Here is a 14,953-nt window from a genome sequence, read left to right as displayed (position 1 = left end):
CACCTGCGGCCCCACCAGCACAAAGAAATGTCACCACAAATGTGAGTGTCGCATGTTATTGTTTTAGGGGGCCAGGACACATAGCCAGAGTCTATTATGCAGTGCTATGTGGTACAGCCAGAGGATGGCAGAAACGGACAATATATCTGTGTATATTGTGTATTGATAAACCTCTCTTGAACAAGTGACAAATTTGCACGTACTGTTTAAAATGAGGCGAAATATTTTGAAAAAAATATTAATTCTAAATACACTTCTCTGAGTGTCAATGATTATTAATGAATTTCATGTCATAATATTGCAGATACTTCTTGTAGGTTTTCTGTCATATTATGAGCCATTGCTTCAAGTTGTGGGAATAGGCATAGAGACAACTTCTGGCCACAAGGTGGCATTACAGTCTCATTTTTGTGATTAACTTCCCCACCTGTTTCTTCTGTGTCCTGATCGACCTGCTTCACCTGCTGCATTAATTGAATTCAGCAGACACAATACAGCAAATTACGGCAAACTGCTTCTCTTTCTCTTGTCATGCCAATTTTTGAATTTTCTATGATGTTCATATCATAAAGGTTTTTGAAAAAGCGAGAGCAATTACACATTTTCTGTGTTAATTGTGGAATTGACATTTACAGCTGCTAAAACTGAAATCACAACCTGTCAGAATTTATTAAAAAATAAAACATTGAATGTATGCTTACATTTAACATTTTTGCATTTTATATTAGACAAATGGTTACTATTATCTCTCAAAACTCTCCGTCAAAAAATATTTTGCTGCACTATCTTTTGTGCACTGGCCTTGGGACTAGCCTTGCTACTAGAAAAGACCTGATGTTAAATAGCCCACCTCAGGTGGACCCACCAAACTCGAGATATGAAATAAAAAAGATATTAATAGTAATAAACAAATATCTTTTGAATTTTATGAGCAGCTAAGGCATCAGCTTTGATCAGGAAATGTGCAGAAAAAATGCACACCTGGTAGACCCTCCTAAACAAGATGATTGGCTCTGTGCAGTTCAGCCCACTCTAAGATCACTACAAATACAGCAGGAATTCTTCACACACACACTTTTGCTCTCACCTCTTGCACAACCTTCAGGAGTACGGGAATGGCTTCAAATCCTGTAAACAAGATTTTTGTGTACGAGCATCCTGACTTTCAAGGAGTGAGCCGGGAGTTCACTGAGTATTGTCCAGACCTTCGGGATGTTAGTTTTAATGACTGTATCTCCTCTGTGAAGGTCATAGGGCAGCCATGGGTGTTATACGAACACCCCCACTGTCAGGGTGCCCAGTTCTACTTTGAGGAGGGTGAATGTCGATCAGTGGTGTGGCATGATGCAATTTCTTCACTGGAACAGGTGAAAGAAGATCTGACAAATCCTCAGATCACACTGTATGAGAATCAAAACTATGGGGGTAGGAGCATTACCCTCAACTGTGAGACCAACTTATGTTTTGGCAGTTTCAATGATATGATTTCTTCCTGCCGAGTGGACAGAGGAGCATGGGTCCTCTATGAGCATCCAAACAGAGGTGGTCGTTCAATTCTGGTCAGAGCTGGAAGAAAATTTCCAAGCATAGGCTGGATTGACAACCAAGTGTCTTGGGTTCGTCCTCTTAAACCTGGGAGACCCAAGATAACAGCAGAGCTCATCTGGGACAAGAAAGAAGAAAACACCAAATCAGTCGTCATTGACTCCATATGTGGTGTGAATCGTGGAAAACATGAGCAGACCTTCTCCTCTGAGCTCAGTCGGGAGTATGAAGGTTCTGTCACCGAGAGCTTCAACTTCAGCAATGCTACACAGATAAGTGTGGGGATGTCATTTGGGTTTGATATTGGTATAGTGAAATCAGAGGTCAATGTGTCTGTGAGTAACACTTTCACTGTGGAGAAGGGGAGCAGCAACACCAAGACGGAAAAGAAGGGTGTGAAGATCTCCATACCAGCCACCATTCATCCACACACCAAGCTCACTGTGAATGTGTGAGAAAAGAGGTTGATGTGAAGGTTCCAGTCAAGATAACGATCCAGTCAGGCTATAGCTCTTCGACTGAATACGGGGAATACAGGTGCCAGGCTGGAAACTCGATCTTGGCTGAATACCAAGAAGAGGACATTTAAGGCTTAAGTAAAAAAAAAAAAAAAAAGAATTATAACCATATCATATAGACAGCAAACTAAATACTACTTACTAATAATAAACTTAATTTTTACTTTGTAATCTTATACGCCATAACCTATAGAGCATTTCTGATTTCATTTTTCCATAACTAAAATGCTTAAAATGTAAGTCTGTCAGTCTTTATATATTGGTGTACCTCTTGTGATTTACATAAAGCTGGTGTGATTTTTCCTATATGTTAACCTAAATTTATTAGTACAAGTGAAGTGATTGTCATTGTGGCAATTATTATTAAATGATTAGCATTATTAAACTAAGCATTTTTTCTTTGATGCATCAAATGTTAATTTCTTGTAGTTATGCATTAACTAAGGTCCAGCAAAACAATTATTTTATCCACATGCAATCACATGCCACTGGGGATGCCTGTTACTGTGCATTTGTTCATGCTGGTCCGAGGCCACGGTAAACAGGGAGGGCTGCATCAGGAGAGGCATCCAGCATAAAAAAACTCTATTCATGCAGACAACCACACAAGTTGATCAGCAGTGATCTCCCATAACAGGAGATATCAAAGGGAGACTATGAACAGACAATACACAATAATTATGTATATTCTGGATAGCAGATTTGCAATACCTATGAGAATCATGAGATCAGAGTGATATTATGGAATAAAATAACACATATGTATATACAGATTAAAGAAATGAAAACAAACATCTAATTTCTGGAATGTGTTCTCTTTTTAGACATCAGAAGCATTATTGTCTTCACAAATTTCAGAAGAGTTCAGGTTTTTCTCAGAACTCAGTGACTAAAACAACAAAAGAAAGAAAAGCCTCGTTTTCATTTAAAATGAGTCACCAGTGGTTTAACACACCAGGGGCCTGTTTCAGAAAGGAGGTTACAAGTGAAAAATGTTAAGCCTGAAATGAGAGAAACTCTGGTTTTTCCGTTTCAAAGTGGCAGGTTTGTCAAACTCGAGAAAGCAGGGTAAGTCAAGCCTGTTTCTGAAAGAGAGGTAACTTTTACCCAGAGTCAGTTACCGTGGTAACTTACTCTGTGAACCTAACCTGGTCAGGAACCTGTTTTATTCTCTAAACTAATGGAAGCTTACTGTAGAATATCGGGTATGCGGAGCATATTAGTAAGGCCACTGTATGCAGAGCTGTACAGAAAGTGTGCTTCGCTCTGAAACGCTGCACATTTGTGTAGTGTTTCCTGGCCACAAACCCCTGGGAGTCATCAAAGAGGAATTTTACAGAATTGCTGGTCTGTAGTGTTCAAATGTTTTTAATATGAAAAAATATATATGTTCAGTTAATGAAATTTTGCTGTGCCCTCTGAAAGTAACCTAATATTCAAAATTACCTTCAGGATTTCCCAATGTGGTTGGATGCATTGATGGCACGCATATCTTTCCTATCTTTGCACCAAGTGAAAATGAGGCATACTATGTTAACAGAAAGTCAATCCACAGTATTAATGTGGAGGTACACTGAGTTACATGCAGTTTAGAATGGTGAAATACCATATAGCAATACTATATCTCATATCTTATTCTTTCCACTGTGAAGATCATATGTGATGCTGCACATATTATCACCAATATTGAGGCCAAGTGGATCGGCTCTGTTAATGACTCACGAATATATATTGTGAGTCTACCCTAAGCAGTGGTAAGTAAATGTATGCATTACACACTTGGGCACTTCAATGCAGCACTAAACCAATGTAAACTTTTTTACAGCTGCTTTTAAAGCAGTTGACTGCTTTCTACTGGGGGATAGGGGCAACCCATGCCAGCCTACACTGGTAACCCCTTACCCAGAGCCTGAACAAGCACCACAGCATTGATTCAGTGTGGCACATAGTAAAACTAGAGGCAGTGCCAGTGCCTACGTCACCTCAGGGTCCCCTGAGAGGGCCTGCGGCATCAATGTGGCATGTGTAGTTCTCCATAATATTGCCATTTTTAAAGGGGAACAACAGCCTGCCCTACACATACATGACCCAGGGGAAGACCCCATCCACACTGCAGATTTCCAGGATAGAAGCGTGGTCCAAGACCGTATAAGCAACTATTCATTCTCTGATTAATTCAGCCACCACCACAAAAAAGAAAATTAAAGAAAAAATAGGTCACAACAATTTATTTGGTCTTTATTCCCTACAAATTAAAAAGCAACTGTTAAAATTCTATATTCTTTCCAAACTTTTATATAATCCACTAATCACAATACACACCTTAACTGTAGCTTGTGTTTCAGAATCTCGATTTTAGGACCTGTCGATTGTTTTTTTCTATTTGTTTAAGCAGATGCATTCTATATAACTTCTTTACTGGTAACTGAAAATACAGTAGATTAGGGTTACATTATGTTGTACATGACTTCCATTTAATTAAACTCTGGCGTTTACGGTACATCACTGAACTGTGCTCTCTGGATCAGCAGAAATGGTGTCCTCATCCCCTACATCCTGAGAAGATGAGCATTTGGTTTAGCACACTTTATAATATTACCCAACTCAATACACCAGAAATTAGGACACTTACAACTGCCTGGGTTTCTGTTAAGACAGGAGGATCCGCAAAAGGCAGACATTGCCATCAGAATCTTTTGAGACCAATCCAAAAATGAAAGAAAATAAGTACATTTTATATAGTGTGTGTGTGTGTGTGTATGGGTGTGGGTGTGTGCAGCCCTCTTACATTTGTGTCCTGGGGAGTGACTGGCTCTGATGAACACCCTACAGGAATTCCCTCAGCCACTGGCCTTCCAGAGTTCAGACTCAGGGCCATCTCCTCAGCATTTGTGAGTGGTGGTGGCGCAGGGCCTCCCCCAGTCTGGCGAGCGTCTGCCTTCTTTCTGTTGGCTGAAGAGACATCAAATGAAAAAGAGCACTGTATGAAAACGGCATTAGACATTTATTGCCATTTACATAAGTGTCATTTGTAAAATAAAAAAATACCTACATCCATGACATGCTCAAACCTTACCTGATTGAATTATGTTACAATTAGATTCAATACCATAGTTTTTCACTACTGGCTCTCAACCCCCCTCCTGCAGGAGGCTTCCCCTCCTGCTTCCCCACCTGCGGCCCCACCAGCACAAAGAAATGTCACCACAAATGTGAGTGTCGCATGTTATTGTTTTAGGGGGCCAGGACACATAGCCAGAGTCTATTATGCAGTGCTATGTGGTACAGCCAGAGGATGGCAGAAACGGACAATATATACTGTGTATATTGTGTTATTGATAAACCTCTCTTGAACAAGTGACAAATTTGCACAGTACTGTTTAAAATGAGGCGAAATATTTTGAGAAAAAATATTAATTCATAAATTACACTTCTCTGACGTGTCAATGATTTATTAATGAATTTCATGTCATAATATTGCAGATACTTCTTGTAGGTTTTCTGTCTATATTATGAGCCATTGCTTCAAGTTGTGGGAATAGGCATAGAGACAACTTCTGGCCCACAAGGTGGCATTACAGTCTCATTTTTGTGATTAACTTCCCCACCTGTTTCTTCTGTGTCCTGATCGACCTGCTTCACCTGCTTGCATTTAATTGAATTCAGCAGACACAATACAGCAAATTACGGCAAACTGCTTCTCTTTCTCTTGTCATGCAATTTTTGAATTTTCTATGATGTTTCAATAAAGGTTTTTGAAAAAGCGAGAGCAATTACACATTTTCTGTGTTAATTGTGGAATTGACATTTACAGCTGCTAAAACTGAAATCACAACCTGTCAGAATTTATTAAAAAATAAAACATTGAATGTATGCTTACATTTAACATTTTTGCATTTTATATTAGACAAATGGTTACTATTATCTCTCAAAACATCTCCGTCAAAAAATATTTTGCTGCACTATCTTTTGTGCACTGTGCCTTGGGACTAGCCTTGCTACTAGAAAAGACCTGATGTTAAATAGCCCACCTCAGGTGGACCCACCAAACTCGAGATATGAAATAAAAAAGATATTAATAGTAATAAACAAATATCTTTTGAATTTTATGAGCAGCTAAGGCATCAGCTTTGATCAGGAAATGTGCAGAAAAAAATGCACACCTGGTAGACCCTCCTAAACAAGATGATTGGCTCTGTGCAGTTCAGCCCACTCTAAGATCACTACAAATACAGCAGGAATTCTTCACACACACACTTTTGCTCTCACCTCTTGCACAACCTTCAGGAGTACGGGAATGGCTTCAAATCCTGTAAACAAGATTTTTGTGTACGAGCATCCTGACTTTCAAGGAGTGAGCCGGGAGTTCACTGAGTATTGTCCAGACCTTCGGGATGTTTAGTTTTAATGACTGTATCTCCTCTGTGAAGGTCATAGGGCAGCATGGGGTTATACGAACACCCCCCACTGTCAGGGTGCCCAGTTCTACTTTGAGGAGGGTGAATGTCGATCAGTGGGTGTGGCATGATGCAATTTCTTCATTGGAACAGGTGAAAGAAGATCCTGACAATCCTCCGATCACACTGTATGAGAATCAAAACTATGGGGGGTAGGAGCATTACCCTCAACTGTGAGACCAACTTATGTTTTGGCAGTTTCAATGATATGATTTCTTCCTGCCGAGTGGACAGAGGAGCATGGGTCCTCTATGAGCATCCAAACAGAGGTGTCGTCAATTCTGGTCAGAGGCTGGAAGAAATTTCCAAGCATAGGCTGGATTGACAACCAAGTGTCTTGGGTTCGTCCTCTTAAACCTGGGAGACCCAAGATAACAGCAGAGCTCATCTGTGGACAAGAAAGAAGAAAACACCAAATCAGTCGTCATTGACTCCATATGTGGTGTGAATCGTGGAAAACATGAGCAGACCTTCTCCTCTGAGCTCAGTCGGGAGTATGAAGGTTCTGTCACCGAGAGCTTCACTTCAGCAATGCTACACAGATAAGTTGTGGGGATGTCATTTGGGTTTGATATTGGTATAGTGAATCAGAGGGTCAATGTGTCTGTGAGTAACACTTTCACTGTGGAGAAGGGGGAGCAGCAACACCAAGACGGAAAAGAAGGGTGTGGAAGATCTCCATACCAGCCACCATTCATCCACACACCCAAGCTCACTGTGAATGTAGTGAGAAAAGAGGTTGATGTGAAGGTTTCCAGTCAAGATAACGATCCAGTCAGGCTATAGCTCTTCGACTGAATACGGGGACTACAGGTGTGCCAGGCTGGATAACTCGATCTTGGCTGAATACCAAGAAGAGGACATTTTAAGGCTTAAGTAAAAAAAAAAAAAAAAAGAATTATAACCCTATCATATAGACAGCAAACTAAATACTACTTACTAATAATAAACTTAATTTTTACTTTGTAATCTTATACGCCATAACCTATAGAGCATTTCTTGATTTCATTTTTCCATAACTAAAATGCTTAAAATGTAAGTCTGTCAGTCTTTATATATTGGTGTACCTCTTGTGATTTACATAAAGCTGGTGTGATTTTTCCTATATGTTAACCTAAATTTATTAGTACAAGTGAAAGTGATTGTCATTGTGGCAATTATTATTAATGATTAGCATTATTAAACTAAGCATTTTTTCTTTGATGCATTCAAATGTTAATTTCTTGTAGTTATGCATTAACTAAGGTCCAGCAAAACAATTATTTTATCCACATGCAATCACATGCCACTGGGGATGCCTGTTACTGTGCATTTGTTCATGCTGGTCCAAGCCACGGTAAACAGGGAGGGCTGCATCAGGAGAGGCATCCAGCATAAAAAAACTCTATTCATGCAGACAACCACACAAGTTGATCAGCAGTGATCTCCCATAACAGGAGATATCAAAGGGAGACTATGAACAGACAATACACAATAATTATGTATATTCTGGATAAGCAGATTTGCAATACCTATGAGAATCATGAGATCAGAGTGATATATTATGGAATAAAATAACACATATGTATATACAGATTAAAGAAATGAAAACAAACATCTAATTTCTGGAAATGTGTTCTCTTTTTAGACATCAGAAGCATTATTGTCTTCACAAATTTCAGAAGAGTTCAGGTTTTTCTCAGAACTCAGTGACTAAAACAACTAAAAGAAAGAAAAGCCTCGTTTTCATTTAAAATGAGTCACCAGTGGTTTAACACACCAGGGGCCTGTTTCAGAAAGGAGGTTACAAGTGAAAAATGTTAAGCCTGAAATGAGAGAAACTCTGGTTTTTCCGTTTCAAAGTGGCAGGTTTGTCAAACTCGAGAAAGCAGGGTAAGTCAAGCCTGTTTCTGAAAGAGAGGTAACTTTTACCCAGAGTCAGTTACCGTGGTAACTTACTCTGTGAACCTAACCTGGTCAGGAACCTGTTTTATTCTCTAAACTAATGGAAGCTTACTGTAGAATATCGGGTATGCGGAGCATATTAGTAAGGCCACTGTATGCAGAGCTGTACAGAAAGTGTGCTTCGCTCTGAAACGCTGCACATTTGTGTAGTGTTTCCTGGCCACAAACCCCTGGGAGTCATCAAAGAGGAATTTTACAGAATTGCTGGTCTGTAGTGTTCAAATGTTTTTAATATGAAAAAATATATATGTTCAGTTAATGAAATTTTGCTGTGCCTCTGAAAGTAACCTAATATTCAAAATTACCTTCAGGATTTCCCAATGTGGTTGGATGCATTGATGGCACGCATATCTTTCCTATCTTTGCACCAAGTGAAAATGAGGCATACTATGTTAACAGAAAGTCAATCCACAGTATTAATGTGGAGGTACACTGAGTTACATGCAGTTTAGAATGGTGAAATACCATATAGCAATACTATATCTCATATCTTATTCTTTCCACTGTGAAGATCATATGTGATGCTGCACATATTATCACCAATATTGAGGCCAAGTGGATCGGCTCTGTTAATGACTCACGAATATATATTGTGAGTCTACCCTAAGCAGTGGTAAGTAAATGTATGCATTACACACTTGGGCACTTCAATGCAGCACTAAACCAATGTAAACTTTTTTTACAGCTGCTTTTAAAGCAGTTGACTGCTTTCTACTGGGGGATAGGGGCAACCCATGCCAGCCTACACTGGTAACCCCTTACCCAGAGCCTGAACAAGCACCACAGCATTGATTCAGTGTGGCACATAGTAAAACTAGAGGCAGTGCCAGTGCCTACGTCACCTCAGGGTCACCCCTGAGAGGGCCTGCGGCATCAATGTGGCATGTGTAGTTCTCCATAATATTGCCATTTTTAAAGGGGAACAACAGCCTGCCCTACACATACATGACCCAGGGGAAGACCCCATCCACACTGCAGATTTCCAGGATAGAAGCGTGGTCCAAGACCGTATAAGCAACTATTCATTCTCTGATTAATTCAGCCACCACCACAAAAAAAGAAAATTAAAGAAAAAATAGGTCACAACAATTTATTTGGTCTTTATTCCCTACAAATTAAAAAGCAACTGTTAAAATTCTATATTCTTTCCAAACTTTTATATAATCCACTAATCACAATACACACCTTAACTGTAGCTTGTGTTTCAGAATCTCGATTTTAGGACCTGTCGATTGTTTTTTTCTATTTGTTTAAGCAGATGCATTCTATATAACTTCTTTACTGGTAACTGAAAATACAGTAGATTAGGGTTACATTATGTTGTACATGACTTCCATTTAATTAAACTCTGGCGTTTACGGTACATCACTGAACTGTGCTCTCTGGATCAGCAGAAATGGTGTCCTCATCCCCTACATCCTGAGAAGATGAGCATTTGGTTTAGCACACTTTATAATATTACGTACCCAACTCAATACACCAGAAATTAGGACACTTACAACTGCCTGGGTTTCTGTTAAGACAGGAGGATCCGCAAAAGGCAGACATTGCCATCAGAATCTTTTGAGACCAATCCAAAAATGAAAGAAAATAAGTACATTTTATATATGTGTGTGTGTGTGTGTGTGTATGGGTGTGGGTGTGTGCAGCCCTCTTACATTTGTGTCCTGGGGAGTGACTGGCTCTGATGAACACCCTACAGGAATTCCCTCAGCCACTGGCCTTCCAGAGTTCAGACTCAGGGCCATCTCCTCAGCATTTGTGAGTGGTGGTGGCGCAGGGCCTCCCCCAGTCTGGCGAGCGTCTGCCTTCTTTCTGTTGGCTGAAGAGACATCAAATGAAAAAGAGCACTGTATGAAAACGGCATTAGACATTTATTGCCATTTACATAAGTGTCATTTGTAAAATAAAAAAATACCTACATCCATGACATGCTCAAACCTTACCTGATTGAATTATGTTACAATTAGATTCAATACCATAGTTTTTCACTACTGGCTCTCAACCCCCCTCCTGCAGGAGGCTTCCCCTCCTGCTTCCCCACCTGCGGCCCCACCAGCACAAAGAAATGTCACCACAAATGTGAGTGTCGCATGTTATTGTTTTAGGGGGCCAGGACACATAGCCAGAGTCTATCATGCAGAGCTATGTGGTACAGCCAGAGGATGGCAGAAACGGACAATATATACTGTGTATATTGTGTTATTGATAAACCTCTCTTGACCAAATGAGGCGAAATATTTTGAGAAAAAATATTAATTCATAAATTACACTTCTCTGACGTGTCAATGATTTATTAATGAATTTCATGTCATAATATTGCAGATACTTCTTGTATGTTTTCTGTCTATATTATGAGCCATTGCTTCAAGTTGTGGGAATAGGCATAGAGACAACTTCTGGCCCACAAGGTGGCATCATAGTCTCATTTTTGTGATTAACTTCCCCACCTGTTTCTTCTGTGTCCTGATCGACCTGCTTCACCTGCTTGCATTTAATTGAATTCAGCAGACACAATACAGCAAATTACGGCAAACTGCTTCTCTTTCTCTTGTCTTGCAATTTTTGAATTTTCTATGATGTTTCACATCATAAAGGTTTATGAAAAAGCGAGAGCAATTACACATTTTCTGTATTAATTGTGGAATTGACATTTACAGCTGCTAAAACTGAAATCACAACCTGTCAGAATGTATTAAAAAATAAAACATTGAATGTATGCTTACATTTAACGTTTTTGCATTTTATATTAGCCAAATGGTTATTATTATCTCTCAGTACTTGCACTATCTTTTGTGCACTGTGTGCTGTGTATCACAATGACAATCACTTCACTTTCACTTCACTTAAAATCAGCCTCTGCAGTGCCCTGCACCTTCACACAGCCTATTAAGAACTTGCTGGGGCTCACATCCTGGTCAATTCTTCAGGTAAACTGCGATTGTCAGCCTGATAGCCCATGTGTTTCATCAAATCTCTTTTGAGATTTGGGGTCCTCAGTCCTTCTCTCATGATAGCGAAATATAGCAGAATACTAGAAGACCTAGTTGACATCAACAGTGATTTTGCAATGATTTAGAAATCGCACAAAAATCTCTTATTCAGCAAGTACAGCCTGATTATTCCATGTTAAAAAACGTCAAACAGGAACCAGAAGATGGCAGTAAAAGGCAGTGCTTGAAGTGGGAAAGCAGTATGACCATTCTTCATTTTTAAGGATTTTAAATTTTAAATGGAAAATTGTATCTTCACCACAATGAAGTTATGCACTTTTAAAATATGGGGGAAAAGCCTCAAGTCAGAGACCTCAGAGTTCTCTCCTGGCCTTCTGTCTGTACATGACAATTTAGTTTTCTATGTATTTAAAGCTTGCTAAGGATGCGCCAGAAGATGTTTGTAATTTTTTCACATTTATTACATGCAGAGTGCAAACATGACACCAGGCAGGAGCCTGGACCTCAAAAATGAATGGGGCCACCAAGCACAATTTATAACGCCCCATTCTTATTTGTGTTTCTCTGCGGCTGCTGCAGCAGCACGCAGTCTGCGGGGACCCTGCATGCCACCTGTTGACGTGGCAGAACCATGATACTAAAATTGGGATATGCATAAATGATTTCCAGACTTGTTAGTTTTCCAAATCTATATGCTTGCCGAACATGAATGCCATGTTTTACAATTACAAAAAACTCCCTATGTTCTGTCTTTGGTGCTTTTGGTATATTTAATCTTTTGTCTAATAACTATGCCATGGCGTGTGAAGGAGGTGCAAATGCCTGACAAAGAAAATTGTGATTTAAGTGCGAATAAACTGAAAACAAAGAAAGCAAACGAACACTGAAACAGAAAAGCATCATGGACAGTGAGACATCAAAAATGCAGGACAAAAGTGTGAAGGAGAAAACCAACATATAAAGAGTTCCATCGAGCAGCAAGTTGGGGTGATTAAAACCTGGCGAGTCCAAGGCTGCTGTAGCAACCCTTGGATCCCAAAAGTGATCCCTTAAAGTTTTCTTTGCTTTATTCAAAATTCATGAAAAAAGCAGGAATTCTTCACACACATACTTTTGCTCTCATCTCTTGCACAACCTTCAGGAGTACAGGAATGGCTTCAAATCCTGTAAACAAGATCTTTGTGTACGAGAATCTTAACTTTACAGGCCTAAGCCGGTCTATCGGGGTGAATACATCTTCTATGAGGAGGGTGAATATCCAACAGTGGAGTGGCATGATGCCATTTCTTCAATGGAAAAAGTGAAAGAGAATCTGACAAATCCTCAGATAATGTTGTATGAACATCCACACTATGGGGGTAAGAGTATTACCCTCAACTGCGAGACCAACATATGTTTTGGCAGTTTCAATGATATGATTTCTTCCTGCCGAGTGGACAGAGGAGCATGTGTCCTCTATGAGCATTTAAACAGAGGTGGAGGTTCAATTGTGGCCAGAGTTGGACAACTACGTCCCAAGTGTCTTGGGTTCGTCCCATTAAACCTGGGAGACCAAAGATAAGAGCAGAGCTCCTCTGGGACAAAAAGGAGGAAAACACCAAATCAGTCGTCATTGACTCCATCTGTTGTTTGAATTGTGGAAAACGTGAGCAGACCTTCTCCTCTAAGCTCAGTTGGGAGTATGAAGGTTCTGTTACTGAGAGCTTCAACTTCAGCAATGCTACACAGATAAGTGTGGGGATGTCATTTGGGTTTGATATTGGTATAGTGAAATCAGAGGTCAATGTGTCTGTGAGTAACACTTTCACTGTGGAGAAGGGGAGCAGCAACACCAAGACGGAAAAGAAGGGTGTGAAGATTTCCCTACCAGCCACCATTCATCCACACACTAAGCTCACTGTGAATGTTGTGAGAAAAGAGGTGGATGTGAAGCTTCCAGTCAAGATAACGATCCAGTCAGGCTACAGCTCTTCGACTGAATACGGGGAATACAGGTGCCAGGCTGGTAACTCGATCTTGGCTGAATACCAAGAAGAGGACATTTAAGATGGCAGGAGGAGTCAAGAAAATAAAGCATTATAACTATATCATATACACTGCAAACTTAATACTGTCACATGATTTCGTCATGTGACCGGGAGTAACACGGAAACGAGGTAACGTGACTCCTATATATTAGGCTGGAGAGCAGCTGCAAATTGCTCAGTCATTGAATGACGCACGCCATTCGACTCGGCTCCGAAAACCCGCTCCCAGTAAGACCGTACCTGTCCTCTCTGTTCTCCTGACCCTCGAACTCCTTCCTGTCGCCCTGTCCTGCCCTGTATCGTGTCTTAATACGCGAACGACAACATCAGTGTGGTGTTGCGGCTTGCGCCGTCCCCGTTCGCAGATTAACGTGGAGGAACTTACCTGCCTCCCTGCGTCCCACCGCACTGAGGTCTCTCGTTTCCTCCTACACGTCTCTCTCGTTCTGGTCCCGGTTCGCGTTACAGAATGACAGAGCCCCAACTACGCGCTTCACAACTCGCTGCTTTATGCGATCGAATAGCGCGGCAGGAGAATCTTTTTGGAAGTCTGTCGCAGGAGGTTCGCTTCCTGCGGTAGCGCGTTCATGAGATGACTGCCGCGCACCGAGACCATGAAGCGGCGAGTGCGGCGCAGAGCCCTCGCCCCCCCGCGGTTCCCGAACCCAGTTTGCCGCTCCCGGAGCGCTGGAACGGGACCGAGGGGAGCGGCGAGGTGCTCCTCACCGCTCTCTCGTTGATTTTCGAGCTGCAGCCTAGCCGCTACCCCAGTGCCCGGTCCCGAATCGCCTTACTCCTAACCCGGCTCGGTGGTTCCGCAGCAGAGTGGGCGGCTGCGCGAATTAGTTCCCCCAGTTCTGCGTCTCTCTCATATGCCGAATTCGTGGAGGAATTAAAAATCACCTTCTGTCATCCGGACGGTGTGGAAGACGTCGCGTCACAGCTGTACCATCTGCGCCAGGGTTCCTCATCAGTCAGCCAGTTTACCGCCAGATTCCGGACCCTGGCTGCAAAGACTCCGCTGGGCGACCACGCCCTCCGGATGATGTACTATGAGGGACTGGCCCCACGAATTCGTGGTGAGATGGTCAGCCGGGAGATGCCAGCAACGTATGAGGCCCTCATACAACTCGCGATGCGGATTGATCGCCACCTGCTGGCACTCCCGAAAACTGCGGCCCCCACTCCGACCCTGCATCAGACCCCTCGACCGCCTCTATCACCACTTCCGCCCACCGTCACTCCTCCAGACCATAGGGGGGAACCCATGCAGCTGGGACGGACAACCCTCACGCCTGAAGAGAAGCAACGGCGTTTTCGGGAGGGTTTGTGTGCATACTGCGCTTCCCCCTCACACATCCGCCTGACCTGCCCTATTCGTCCGGGGAAACAGGACGCCCAGCAGATCAGCACGGCGCGGCCAGCTAGGCCCCTTCCTCCACATCTGATGCCACCGACCTCCCGACTCACTCTCCCGGCCGTCCTGGAATGTAATCAGCGAGTCATCT

The 14,953-nt window shown here is 41.8% G+C and overlaps 2 long non-coding RNA genes across 2 annotated transcripts; both read right to left on the bottom strand.

Moving 5' to 3' along the window:
- Positions 1-4,430: 4,430 nt before the first annotated feature.
- On the bottom strand, positions 4,431-5,059 carry LOC114775574 (uncharacterized). Its single transcript, XR_003745073.1, has 3 exons — positions 4,852-5,059; positions 4,696-4,756; positions 4,431-4,619 (listed from the first exon to the last, which is right to left on the bottom strand). It is a non-coding gene; the product is annotated as an uncharacterized LOC114775574 (long non-coding RNA).
- A 4,635-nt stretch (positions 5,060-9,694) lies between these two features.
- LOC114775573 (uncharacterized) lies at positions 9,695-13,886 on the bottom strand. Its single transcript, XR_003745072.1, has 4 exons — positions 13,831-13,886; positions 10,123-10,286; positions 9,964-10,024; positions 9,695-9,883 (listed from the first exon to the last, which is right to left on the bottom strand). It is a non-coding gene; the product is annotated as an uncharacterized LOC114775573 (long non-coding RNA).
- Between the last annotated feature and the right edge of the window lie 1,067 nt (positions 13,887-14,953).

This window comes from Denticeps clupeoides, unplaced genomic scaffold (genome assembly GCF_900700375.1).
Source record: "Denticeps clupeoides unplaced genomic scaffold, fDenClu1.1, whole genome shotgun sequence".
Lineage (NCBI taxonomy): Eukaryota > Metazoa > Chordata > Actinopteri > Clupeiformes > Denticipitidae > Denticeps > Denticeps clupeoides.
The sequence above is the reverse complement of the archived record's forward strand: the minus strand, read 5'-3'. Positions and strand labels throughout refer to the sequence as shown.